The sequence below is a fragment of the Primulina tabacum genome, chromosome 7, assembly GCF_025594145.1.
Source record: "Primulina tabacum isolate GXHZ01 chromosome 7, ASM2559414v2, whole genome shotgun sequence".
Lineage (NCBI taxonomy): Eukaryota > Viridiplantae > Streptophyta > Magnoliopsida > Lamiales > Gesneriaceae > Primulina > Primulina tabacum.
The window spans coordinates 6921394-6936692 of NC_134556.1; positions in this window are offsets into that span (position 1 = coordinate 6921394).

Here is a 15299-nt window from a genome sequence, read left to right on the forward strand (position 1 = left end):
CATTATTACTACTAAATATTTGAACTTTTTCTTGAAATTGTGTCTCAACAAAAGAAATTTTTTATTAAAAAAAATATGTGTTCTACTATTGATTTTTCACTTAGAAGATATACGCAACTCAGAAGTGTGTGATCATCTATAAAAGTGAAACCAGACCCCATATATCACTATGAACAATACAAATGGTTTCGTGCCCTATATTGAAGAGAGGAAATGTAATGTGATGATCTTTGATAAATTGACAAATATCACATCGAAACACAAACGGATCTTTTTCTCTAAATAGTGTTGGAAACTAATGCTGCAAGTATTGAAAATTAGGATGTAAGGTCCAAAATGCTAACGTAATCCAACTGCATGCAAATCTAAGAAAAATTAAAAATGACTAATTAAATTATTTTAATTACATTTATTGAATATGATAGTCATGTTTACATGGTTAAAATATAGTTTTATATTAAAATGCATAAAACTGTGACCTAAAGATTATTTGAGACGCGATCGAGAAACGGAGACCAGGGACCACGAATGGAAAAATATTTTATTAAATTATTATTTTTAATTATTTAATATATGATATAATTTAAATGGTGTTTTCAAAAATGATGCTTTTCGAGGTGTTTTTAAGCACCGAGTCGTATTTTAAACCGGTATTCGATTTTTGACGAAAATAAGGACTTTTTGGAACTCGATTAATATTTTCGAAAAGTATCATAAACAAAATATTTTAATTACTATCTAATGAGCTTATTATACTACGCTTAATGGACCTAAACTTGTACCTAGTGATTTAATAAAAACAAGGCCCTAAAACCCTAAACTTATACACATACAGAACACACGCACACATCACACAAAAACCCCTAGGACTCTCCATTAGCAACACAACCACAAACGCACGGTTTTTGAGAGAAAACTCACATGAATTTGAAGGGAATTCAGCAAGGTTTCATCCCATGTCTTTCTGCCAACGTTCCTCGCATCTTAAATTGTTTTTCGTGCGCACGTCTTAATCTTTCTTCACTCATCATTCATACTACATTATATGTATAGATACATGTTTGCATGAAAAACATGATACACTTCTTATATTTTCGTTTTCATGGTTATACATGAACAAAACTAAAGTTTTCATATTTTAAAACTATTTCTTACGATGCACAAAGGGGCTGCCAAGATAGGGCTATGGGAAGGGATATTTTTCAACAATTTTAAGGGTCCTCAAGTGTAGGTTTAAGGGCTGAACAAGATAGGACACCTTGATGAACGAAAATTGGGTTTCTATGGGCTAGGGTTTGCGTTTTTAGTCCTAGGCGAGGGAGACTGCTAGCTGATGTTTGGGATGTACTCAAGGGTCCTAAGGTAGTCATTGTCCTAGATGGGCTGTGCAAGAGATGGAAAGGTAGTTGGGATGGCTGGGCATGCAAGGGATTGGGTTTGGGGGTCTGTGGTTGTAGGTCCTTTAAGCTTGGTCCATCAACTTTTGGTCATGGTCCTAGGATGGTCAATTAGGCACTGGACATGATGATTAGGGGCTAGGTTCGAAGGGTTGAGGGTTTGTGCAAGCTAAGGTTTTTCGAAAATGAGCAGAATTTTCCAGCACGATTTAGGCTTGTTCAAGAATTTTAAATGGCTTGATTTGGGTTGTATAGGGTATGGTTAGGTGTTAATAAGTTATGGTTCAGGTTTGGTTAAGTTTCGAGTTGATTCGGGTTAAAACCGAGACATACGTTTAAGTTTTAAAACGAAACGGGAAATTAGACGAGGAGCGCAATTTTATGTCTAAGAAATATTTATGGGTGTATTATAAGCTGTTATGTTAAGTTTGAATTGATTCTGGTCATCGTTTTAAGGATCAAGGATAAATTGGGAAATTTAGGGTTTCACGAGCAAAACGTTCATTTTACACCTGAAAAATGTTAGACGTCCTGGAAATGTCCTGAATGCTATAAAAAATTATAAAATGTTCATTTTAAATATTTATTGACTTTTATAATGAAACGTTAATGCTAAAAGACGTGTTGCATGCTTGGTTTAAAAGAAAAATGATATGTTTGTGCATAAATTTTTATAACTGATGAAAGGTTGAAGGAGGTGACTTAATTGTGACTAATACGATGATATGATTATTATGATGATACGATGATATGTAAGGCTAAGGCTCAGTGGACGGGTGAGAGTGTCGCTGATGTCCCCGCCGTTTGGTATCATAGTTATATGTAGATGGATCCATCGACCTACAGCTGAAAGGAAGCCACAATTAACGATCTGAATTCAATAAAAGGAAAACATATATGTATATGATGAAAAGAAATGTTTATGATGAAAGGTTTAAAGTTGTGCATATTCATGAAAAACTATTTTTAGTAGAAGTATGTTATTGATGCATGTGATTGTATATGTACCACTTGTTATCATAATTAAGGTTTGCTGAGTCAATAGACTCACTATGTGTGATCAATGTAGGTGATCATGATATTGTTGGTGATAGAGGACTTGATGGTTGAACTAGTTGGGTTGATGATGCACATAACCCAATGATCTTTGCTAGTATTTCGCATTAAGATTACTTTAAATATTTTTATGAATTTTGATGCTTTTGAGAGATTAAGATGTTTATGCTTTATTTTGGAAAAAAATGCTAGATTTAGGTTTAGTTGACGTCTACGATTTCATGTTTTGATTTGTGTTTTTGGATTTTCAAATATTAGGGTGGTTGGTTTATTTTTAAATGATGCAAAATATTTATATATATGTGTATTTGTTCGGCCAAAAGCTTGGAGAAAAAGAAATTTTAGTACAATTTAAAGAAAAACGAGTAGTGGACGTTTGATAGGATAACCTAATTTTGATACCACTGATCTCATTAGCACTGCCAATCACTTTCACCGAAACAAGATCCTGAAACACACAAGAGTTTGAAGAAAATTTGACACAAAACTTCAAATATTGTACTAAAAGTAAATTACACGAGAGATTAGGTACATGGAGAACATTATGACGACTAATTTTTTTGATATAACAATTGACCTTTTACTAGCAATAGCTAAAGAGAACCATTCGCAATATTAAATTTTTTCTCCCGTACATGGACGCTAAGAAAAAACAATCAAGAAATCCTGTCATGTGGTCAAGTCTATTATCCGAAGACAGGTAGGGTTGGTCGACACATTAAAGGCTATAGATTGCGAGAAACAACTTTTTTGGGCCAAGGAATAGAAAAAAATGATAACTAGGAAAATTATACCTGTTGGAACAACTTAAACAAGTGTTCTAATTGCTCCTTGCTGAAAGAAGATGTCTCTGGTATGACATCGGTATTTTCCAGATCCTCGGCTCCAGAATTTGACGCCTCAATTTTGTTCTTCTTGAAGATATTTTGCTTCCCTCCTGAGCTTTTGTCGAACAACAATGGCCTTATTCCGCCAACGATTCAATCTTTCTGTCTGAACTTTCACTCAAAGAAATCCATATTTCTTCACAATATTCAACTTTACAGCACGAGCTTTCGTTCATTCATATCTCCTTGTTGCAAGGCTTGAAAACGCTAAATATTTGGGTCGCGATATTCAAATCCAACCATTTGTATGTTTGGTTGTAATTTCTTTTCTTGTTTTTCTACTATGCCTACCCTTTTTTCTAGTGGGCTAGCATTACAGGTCCAAATTTCTCTCGCTAATGTTTTTTAGCGATATTTTCATAGCCACGACTTTGATACCATGAAAGCAATATCTTGTCATATATGTACTTTCAACTGAGAATTCTGCAGTATTCAACAGGTGGTTTGCAGAATGTACAAGAAGCGTACCAAATGAACGGAAGGAGTTATCTGTAGTTGTCACAGATGGTTCATACAATTTTGAAATGAAAAGGCCAACCGAGTCATCCTCTTGGGACTAGATGTGCAGAAGAGGATCCAAAATTTGCTGCTTTGGAATAATAGAATTTGCTAGTGATATCTTGGATATGGAGTTCAATGATTCAAAAAATCATCCACTAATATTGTAACGACCATGGGCTATTCCGATCTTGGGCTCCTTCAGAGGCCTTGTCCCATCATGAGTTCCCACTGGAGTCTTTACTCTCACGGGCTTTCCACATGCGCCATTACTCATAGAACTCTTCACACAAGGTTTGTGGAGTGGTATCTCCCCAAGTCTCAAACACATGACCTCCTCGCATAAGTACATTGTTCAATGAGACTTGGTACCGATTGAGCTTAGATTTGGAACATTTTGTTTCTGAGCAGAAGATCTGTTTTCAAATAATGTTCGATCGATTATGTATTAATCAATATTCGATTGATTGGTCTGAGGTTATAAAAAAAAAGATTTGTCTAAGCCACTTCATTTCTTTTTGTCTAAGGTCATTTCTTTTTTTGTCCAAGTGGATTTTCTTTTTGTCTAACTCACTTCCTTTTTTCTATATGAGTTTGGGGAATATCACCATTCATAGGTCCGAGATATACATCTATTAATTGAAAGGTCCGAATGATCAACTCTGCAATCAGTTGTTATAATCAATAGATCTTCAAATTATTCATTTGAAAAATGGAAACTCTTTGAACTATGTACTTATTCCAGAAGGTCATGGGTTCGAGACGTGGGGAGGTACCACTCCACCAACCTGGTGTAGAGAGTTCTATGAGTAATGGCGCATGTGGAAAGCTCGTGAGGCCCCAGTGGGAACCCAAGATGGAACAAGACCCCCGAGGGAATTCAAGATCGGGATAGCCCATGGTCGTTACAATAAAAGATGCCTTTTTTGTAATGATCATGGGTCATTAGGCTGAGCCATCATGGGCCTTGTCCCATCTGGGTTCCCACTGGGGCCTTTTGCCTCACAGGCTTTTCAAATGTGTCATTACTCATAGAACTCTCCATACCAGATTGGTGGAGTGGTACCTTCCCAAGTATTGAACACATGACCTCCTGGCATATGCTCAATTGATACCAAATTTTTTTTAACTATGTACTTATGACAGGAGGTCATGAGTTCGAGACTTGTGGAGATACCACTCCACCAATCTGGTGTGGAGAGTTCTATGAATAATGACGCATGTGGAAAGTTCGTGAGGGAAAAGGCCCCAGTGAAACCCAAGATGGGATAAGGCTCATGTTGGTTCAACCTAATTGCCCATGATCATTACAAATATGTTACTTGATACAACCATGGAAATTAGGAAGACTTTCACAAAAACCTTGGGATATTTTTCGGCATCATTGTGGTATTTTTCACTCAGTTGGATAGATATTGTTCATCTCTTGCCTAATTCCATGAGTATTTATAATACTCGGTGACAATCACATGGCCTTGGTCGGATGTTGTAAATTTCGACCGGACTTTGAAAGATTGTAACGTGTTTCCCAATCCAAGTGAACATTCTCGACGACCATCCATATTTATTTATCCAGAAATACATACTTCCGTTATTTGGTCCATCTAATTAATGAGCCAAGTTATAGAAATGGCACTCACCTTCCAAGCAGAATAATTTTGTGATGTTTCCCGTTGTGGAGTGATCGTACCAAGGAGGTAATTCATTCTTCCAGAAACTAACATAATGAGATGGGAATATTCCGGGACCTCAAATCAGTCAGGATCTTTTTCGGGGAAAAAAGGTAGTAATTATTTTATCCCTTAATTTCAGGTTATATTCTTGGTGGGTTATGATTTACTTCCCTTGTTCTTAGGCCTAGAATCATGGAGAGTCAACCAACTAGTCGTGTCCTCCTTCCTATTTATTTTCATGTAATCTTTGTCTAAAAGATATTTTCATGTAGCATGTACTCCTTCGTATTATTCGTAATGAAATATTTATAGACTTTAATTCTTAATATTTATTCGTATTATATATTTTTATTAGGATTCATAATCTCAACTCTTGATAAAGCATATATATATATATATTAATGCATACACACAAATATATATATATATATATAATTAAATAACTATTACTTAATTTATTAATTAATTACTCAATTAAATTAAAAAATTATAGACTCTTCTAGAATATTCAATGAGATCAAGTACATATAGTAGTCACCGCTTCTAATATTTTTATTTAATTAGTAGATTTTAAATTTACTAAATAAATGATTGCGAACTCATTATAATCATGATTGACAATCAAATAGCGCTGATGTACCGATAATACAAATCTTATTCATATAATGAAAATTCAAAAATTCAAAAATCAAAATTTTCACTGATCAATTTCTGGCAACAACTAGTGTTGGAACATTTCATATTCGCAATCTAGATTTTTATGTTAACAAAACTTGCTACTTGTTTCTAATGATTTTACCAAAGTGCGCAAAAACTGTAACTGATCAGGATTTGAACTGATCAGTTATCGAGCCAAAACTAAAGCTATCTAGCTCGACTGATTGTTCAGCTGATAGGCAGTTCAGCAGAACCCTTCAGAAGCCCAGCCAACTGATGAAGAGCCCAGCTGACCAGTTCAGCTGAAGCAATGAAATCAGTTCAGCTGACGAGCCAATTGATTTCACCAAACCAGTATAAGAACAGTTCAACTGATCAGTTTAGAACATCAGTTTTGAATTAATATGCTTCTAGAACAGCACAATCTTATTCAATGGAATCCAGTTGTATGCATTAAGGAAAAGCTTTTGTCCAATCAAAGGACAATAATAGACGTTGCATCAAAGCTTAAAGACAAAATGTTCCAGAGTGGTTGTCGAAAAGTACAGACACATTTCGAAGAACGAATTCAAATTGCAACGAACATATTTGATGAGTCTTGGTGTACGGTCTCATTGCCTCTATAAATACCAAACCAATATCATCAATATACAAGTGTGTGAAGATCAGAAAATAAGACAAAAATAGGGCATGCCAACTGCTTAGTCCAGAAGCAAAATTATGAGTGTATGAGAACACTTTTGTGTTGTATTCATAGATAAGTTCTCAGACATACACCATCACTCACACATACAAAAAATTGAGCGTACTGATAAGTTGAGTGAGTCTCGCACAAAGACATTAAACTTGCATATGTAGACTCTGACATATAAACATTAAACAAGTGTTGGCTGGAAGGTGTTGCCTTCAGTCTAGGCTAGGAGTTCACTTAGGCAGTAGGGCAAGTCCTAAATTAAGTGGGTTTGTACAAGGTGTATAAATCAAAATCTTCTAGTGGAATTTATCCTGATGTGGTAGAAGGATGACGTAGGAGCAATTAAAATTTCAGAACATCCATAGACATATCTTGTGTATTTAACTATTTAACTTTTGTTTTCAAACTGATTTTATCAGTTCAAGCTGTTATCAGTTCAGTTCTCACCATAACTGAACTGATATACGCAAGAACTGATCCCCTTATATCAGTTAATCAGTTTACACAAGTTAAAAGCCTTAAACTGATTAGATTTCTTAACGAAAGTTTATTTCTAGTATTTTCTGCTTGGTTTATAACCAAACTCGATTTAATTAATCGATGTTTACATTTTTAGAACACGTTCTATTGCAGCTCATTGAGAATATTGTGTTTAAAGCACCTTCAAAGGTGCCCAAACTGATCCATCAATTGGTATCAGAGCTAATTGTTCTAAGAAGGACATTTAAATCTCATATTTTAAAATATGTCACAAAATATTAGTTAAAATAGATTTCAAAATCCTCTTAAAAATTTTATATGAGCTTACCGTGGGAAAGAGAAGATTGTTGGATCTGCAACTAACATTGTAGCCACTTCTCTCAACTCTGGATTTTATTTGTTTAGCAACTTGCAAGGTTTTCAGTTCAACTGACAGCAGAACAACTAAACTGATCGATGGACAAGATTTTAGTTGCCAGCCTACCAGTTCAGCTGATCAACAGACCAAACCCAGTAAGCTGAAATGCTTGATGATTAAATTGGAGCTTAATCATCAGCAGTATACCGCCGCTTAACTTCCATATCATATTAGAGTAGATTATCAATTTGGTTCAACATCAGTTGTGTCCAGTTTGAGTCAGCTCAATCAGTTAGGCAGCACAGAGATCAAGTCCTAGGCAAATTAGCTGCTCTTCTGGCAAAAAGAGACTCAAAATCGATGCAGCATTTCAAAGCATTCAAGGCAACCAGTTATTGGTACATTCAGTTCTATTATGTATGAACTGACTGATATTTGATGTTGTTTAATATTTTCTAGTGTAGTAGCAATTCCTTTACACATGTTGCTGTGCTTAATGTATAATACAAGAGATGCTTATTTGATTAAATAAACATCATGTTTATCCAGTTAGTTTGAATGTAACTGAATTGATATTTTCAGTTAATGTGTTGCCTAAACTGCTTGAATGTTAACTGTTGCTAAAACATTTTAAAAAAAAAAAAACGCATAAATGATTATATTTTTAAGGGACAATTTTAAATTAAGTTCTTGAGGGGGAGTTTTCTTTAAAATTATCTCTCGAACTGAAAAATGTTTTAAACTCGTTTTTAAATTCAGTTCTTGAGGGTGAGCTTTCTTATCCATCGAACTGAAAAATTCCTTTTAATCGTTTTAAATGTTTTTGATTCTCACAAAGGGGGAGAAGCAGATAAATTTTAAAAATTTTAAAATTTTAAATCGCTTTAATTGCTCAAGTTTTGTAATCATCAAAAAGGGGGAGATTGTTGGAACATTTCATGTTCGCAATCTTGATTTTGATGTTAAAAAAACCTATTATTTTGTTTCTAATGATTTTACCTAAGTGCACAGAAACTGAAACTGATCAGGATTGAACTGATCAGTTATCGAGCCAAAACTGAAGCTATCGTGACGCAAACTGAAAGCGCCAACTGATCGCTCAAACTGAACCAGTTCAACTGATATATCAAAAGACCAGTTCAACTGATTGTCCAGCTAATAGGCAATTCAGCAGAAGACCTTCAGAATCTCGGCCAGCTGATGAAGAGCTCAACTGATGAAGAGCCCAGTTGACCAAGTTCAACTGAAGCAGTGAAATCAGTTTAGCTGACGAGCCAACTGATTTCACCAAACCAGTACAAGATCACTTCAACTGACTAGTTCAGAACATCAGTTAAGAATTAATTAGCTTGCAGAACACTACAAGCTTATTCAATGGAATCCAGCTGTGCGCATTAAGAAAAAGCTTTTGTCCAGTCAAAGGACAATAATAGACGTTGCATTAGAGTTTAAAGACAAAATGTTCCAGAATGGTTTTCGAAAAGTAGAGACATATTTTGAAGAACAAATTCAAATTGCAACGAGCATATTTGATGAGTCTTGGTGTAAGCTCTCATTGACTCTATAAATACAAGACCAACATCACCTATATACAAGTGTGTGAAGATCAGAAAAGAAGAAAAAATAATGCATGCCTACTGCTTAGTCCAGAAGCAATATTCTCAGTGTGTGAGAACACTTTTGTGTTGTATTCATAGATCAGTTCTCACACACACACCATCACTCACACATATAGAAAATTGAGCGTATTGATAAGTTGAGTGAGTCTTGCACAAAGACATTAAACCTTTGTGTGTAGACTTTGACACATAGACGTTAAGTAAGTGTGGCATTAAGGTGTTTCATTTAGTCTAGGCTAGGAGTTTGGTTAGGCAGTAGGGTAAGTCTTAAGCTGAGTGGGTTTGTACAAGGTGTTGTATAAATCAAATTCTTCTAGTAGAACTTACCCAAAGTGGTAGAAGGGGTGACGTAGGAGCAGTTGAAGTCTCCGAACATCCATAAACATATCTTGTGTACTTAATTGTTTAACTTTTATTTTCAAACTAACTTGATCAGTTCGAGCTGTTATCAGTTCAGTTATCACCATAACTGAACAGATATACGCAAGAACGGATCCCTCTTATATCGGTTAATCAGTTTACACAAGTTAAAAGCCTTAAACTGATTAGCTTTCTTAACGAATGATTATTTCGAGTACTTTTCGCTTGGTTTATAACCGAACTCAATTTAATTCATCGGTGTTTACAGTCTTAGAACACGAGCTATTGCAGCTCATTGAGAATATTGTGTTTGAAGCACCTTCAAAGGTGCCCGTACCAATCCATCAGCCAGTTTAGTAAACTCCTTCACCAAAATAGACAGTTCCACTTTCTTCACTTAATTAGCTGTTAGGCTAACTTCCACAACTTACATAATATGGAATTACCTTATAAACTATTTTATAAGCAATCTGGTTGATCTTCATCAAACTATAGTCGACAAATTCAACTCTTTGAATTTGACTATATCAATGGAAACACATAAATCAATAGTTGTGTGAACCTCAATTGTTTAAAGATACAGCTAGCCGCGAATTCACAACTTTATGTGATTCAAAATAACATTTATTCTTATTAGGACTTGCCCTAATTTGCATCATTCTTTTCATCAACCCCTTGATCAAGAAAGTCAGAACTCAATTTTGATTGCACTCATTAGATCATGGTAAATGCGTCTAGTAGCATTGCCCCATGATACTCTAGGTATCACTAATAATGCTTACAAGAACCTTAAGTTATGTTTAACGTATAATACGGTCCCTTCAACTCATATGTCCCGATCAAATATTCAACAATTGGTATATAGAGAGTTGCAAATGAATTTGATAACGATGTGATATATGTTTGAATAATAATAGTGATGATATGTGCAACTTATGAAATACCTTTCCAAAATACATATGTCTTACTTTGGCCAGACAGACATTCAATTCATCATATATATGATATCTTCACACGTAGGCAAACGGTGAATCCCTGACTATAATGTATTGGCTCCAACATATTTTAAAATTGCACCCAACTTCGCCACTGATAACCCTCAATGGAGTCGTTAAATGGATCAAAGTGCATGCTAGCACGTAGAGCTTCTATGTCCCTGGTCAAAGGACTGATGGTGTACAATCATAATCGCAGACTATTCTACCCTATAAGTGATAACCATTTGGACATTCCGAGTGATGGTTGTTCAGTGCATCATCAAATGATCACTCATCTATATGAACAAACATCTACATGCCCTTACCAATGAAACACGGTATTTACATCAAATATGTTATTCTCAAGCTCAAACAACTTTTATCCTTATTTTTGGCAGCTTATTCGACTAGGAACCTATTTAGAATATATGATACACTTCTTAATGAGTTTAATGATCTTATGAGAGGCAGACATCATGGTATCTTTTACATATTCAAGGACTTTATATATGCAGTTTACATTAGTATACATATAAAGTAAATATCATAATTGTATAAAACCGTAAAATATTATTAAAATAAAGATTGTTTTTACATAAGAGTCAATAAAACAGCAAGCCAAAAGTTAACACTGTGGATACCTACTCTAACATCGAAATCGAAAACTCTATACATCTGTTTTTTTAATGAAATTACTTTCATTAAAAAAATGTAAAAAGATAGTACAAATGCAAATACTTTAGGCATCCCAGGGAGTCAATAACGGTAAAATCATCTACTACATAGCATCTCTAACCGAAATTGCACTAGGAATACATTGAAAGATTAGAATATTAATCTTCTTGATAATGTCTTCTGCCACCGGCTTCTCATTTTCAAACATAGCTTTTGTAACGTACCGTATTTTAAACTACTTGAAATTTGCGGAAAAGTAAAAATTTTCTTAAATAAATAATAAACCTTCAAATTGCGTTAAAATAATATATTCGTCTAAAAAAATATTTGGAATAAAAACAATTACAATCGAAGTTTTCAAAAAGGTAAACGTTTAAACATTGTAAACAATATCCTGAAAATCAGAGTATTTAAAACATGCATAAAGTTCTTAAAATCATAGGCTGTCCTCGGGTTTAGCCTTCTGCGCATACCGAGCCGGCTCATGGTCCCCACCCCTCATCTCCTCATACTCGTCCTCACCTGCATCGATCAAGTCTAGTGAGTCTAAAGACTCAATATGTATAAACTGAGAATAACAAATAATATATAATAAAACCACATGCATTTTAAAGTAGACCGTACATACTTAAACTTGAACGTGCATACATAAACATAGACGTGCCATCGTTTCATAAAACATTTCATAAACATACTTGCATCATACATAAACAACATTATTTTGCGTAGAGGTATGTTTCAAAGCAAGTGACCCATACATAAATGCGCCTGATCAGACTAAACCACAGTACTGGACTGGCAGGGAAGTCCACTACCACATACATGAGATCCCCGGTCATGCTTTACCGGGTGGATTGGTTCCTGGTCATGCTTTACCGCTTTCTAATCCTGATCTAAACCCGGTCATGCTTTACCGGGGTGGAGAGGTCATTAGCCACTTTCACCGACTTCCAAACACGTTCATAATTTGGTCACAAGACATTTAGCATACCTCAAAAATAAAATATTTTCTTTTACATGTCGAACATACTAATACAATATGCATGCTTGTCTAGGACAAAAATTAATTTTTTTTTTCCTGAATGCTTTGCGCTTGGGCAGTAAAATCTTACCGCTCAGGCGCCGCCCACCAGTTGTGCTCGAAAATCTTCAAAAAAAACACATTTTTTACACAGTTTGAGCAGTCACACGAAAAATATTATAACTCACTTGTTTCTTGTTCGAAAATTACGTATTTACAGTCAAATCAAAGATATCAAAAAGTACTGCGTTTTATATGTTGAAATTCCAGAAAACCGACCAAAAATTTGAAGGATTCGAAATGATAGCATATTCGATTTCTGAGATCCAAAAATCTTTTAAACATCACAGTTTGAGCAGTCACACGAAAATAATCACAACTCACTCGTTTCTTGTCGAAAAATTACGAATTTACTTTCAAATCAAAGTTATCGAAAAGTACTACATTTTATATGTTTAAAATTTTTCCAGAAAATCAACCAAAAAAGTACAGTCAACGAAATGACAGCGAAGCGCTGCCGCAGTCCAGCCACCGTGGTTTTCACGTTTTTCTTCAAGAAGTTTAAGTTAAGTGGGCTATTTTTAATGTTTAAAATTTAGGTTATGCATATGGGATTTTTCGAAATTTTGAAAGAAAATTTGAGAATCGAGTACAATCTTTCTTCTACCCCGTTCTTGCATTGTCATACGTTTTTAGCACTGTGAGGGGTCAACCGTATATGGGTGGGAATCCCAACTATGACGTACCCTTACGCGGTGGGGGACATAACCGCTATACGGCCTCGCCCCCTTAGAGGAGTAAAAATTAGGGACTGACGTCAGTAAACCATAGAAGGTAGATAGATCGCAGTGCTTGGTAAAGGTTATGCATGTGAACATTATTATGCCAGTATGTGTTTTCTTTTGAAATTTATGCATGTTGTTTTATTGTGCTCGATTTTCCCCCACTTGCTGAGTATTCCCCAAATACTCACCCCCCTTACAACTTTCCCAGATAAGCCCGAAGAAGAACTCGAGGATGAGGAGTCCGAATAGTTTTGGGGATGGTGAACACTAAAGGAATTTAGTTCAAGTTATTTTTTTTCGTTTCCGCATTATAAACTCTGTCGTTTTAGTTATTTCATTTGTCAGTTGTAAAGACAATGGTTGTTTTTTGCGAATTTATGAAATAAACTGGTTTCGGTTTATACTGTGCTACGAGGCTGGTTGTTTTTCGATTGTGTGATTGATGAACAACGCCGGTGTCGACCAACCCCGGTTTCAGGGCGTGACATTTTAGTGGTATCAGAGCCGCCAGGTTCATAATCCGAGTGAGAAAAAATCGAGTTTAAAAAAAAAAAAATCAAATTTCGAAAAAAAAAAATTCGGCCAAACAGCCCCTACCTGCGCCGCCGCGTTTTTCGCCGATTCCGGCCGCTTCCGGTAGTGTTTCTTTGATTGGAGACCAGATCTAGAACCGTCTCAATGAGACGAACAAAAGCCCTCAAACAATTTCATATTTCGCGTTTGGATGAAACGGGAATTTCAGATCTACGAATTTGGCGTATGAACCCTAACTCGAAAATCATTTTGTCCAATTACCCTATCAATCTTACTCCGATTTTCAATTAATTTTACCCAAACAACCTACGATCCATGGGTAACTTTTCCCAACAATAAATTTTGGGATCGGATCAAGAAATCAAAAACGCCCAATTTCAAGGGAGTTGACCGATTTTGAGCGAGTTCCGGCCAAATTAGGCAGTTTTCCGACCGATTCTGGCCCTGCCGTCACCGGTTCCGTAACCCTTACCCCGTCGCCGACATACGCCTCTGCTCCGACCGTACTCCGGCGAGTCAACCCGGTGAATCAACTCGGCCGAATCATCGAGTCAACCCGCCATCTTTAACCTCCTATTTTCGGAAATTTTTCGAAAAATGCATATATATTTCGATACCCTGCTCTATTAGTTCTTGATATTTATTTTATCCTATTTTTGATATTCTGAGCATTTCCTTTCTTTATTGTTTCAGGAAATGGCTCGATTCCGTGTCACCGCTCGTAAGAAAGTGACCCCGATTACTCTTAGGGAGACGACCCAGCTGGATAATCACCGACCTCGTACGCGCGCTCAGGCTGCTATACGTTTAAAAGAATTGGCCCTCATGAACCAGGATGCGACTATCAAGAGGCTGAGAGCTAGTAATCTCGAGAGGAGGCAGCAAGTGAAAAATCTGACTACCAAACTAGAGGCAGCCGAGAAAAGGATTGACGAAGTCTTCCAAATGTTCGAGCTCACTAAGGAGCAAAATTCCGAGCTTCGAGACTCGTTAACCATAGCAATGGGTCAAGCCAAGCGGGCTAGGGAAGAAATGGATAGGCGCACCGTGGAGTTAACTGAAGCACGACTAAAGGACAAGAAGAGGACTGATGAGTCATGGGGCATGATGATGAAGTTGTCTGAGAGTAATCAAAGGCTATCCAAGGAAGTGGACAAAGGTAAAATGAAGAAAAAAGAGCTCCTCGAGAAAAATAAGGCAAATGGTATACATGCAAGAAATGAATTGAATGACGTGATAGGAAAGATTCTGACCCACAGGGAACAGATTGCTGAGTTGGAATCGGAAAATCATAGTCTTCAGATGCAGCTGGCAGATTTCTTAGACCCAGAGATGCCTGATGACCCCGAGGAGGAAGAAGCCCCACCTGATGTGGCAATGGGAAATGGCGAGATAGCAGATTAGAACGTTTAGTGGACCATTTTTTTTTAGTAGTTTCTTTCCGTTGTTGCTACATTTTCTTTTGTTCAGTACATTTTTATCTAGATTGGTCATGTTCACTTATTTTTCCTGTTTGAGAAATCAATAAAATATTTTATTTGTTCCATTGATTTCAATTTACTTCTACGCAATTTATTGCATGAATCCTACCAGTACAAATTCTTAGATCTTGTGATTGTAGGAAATGG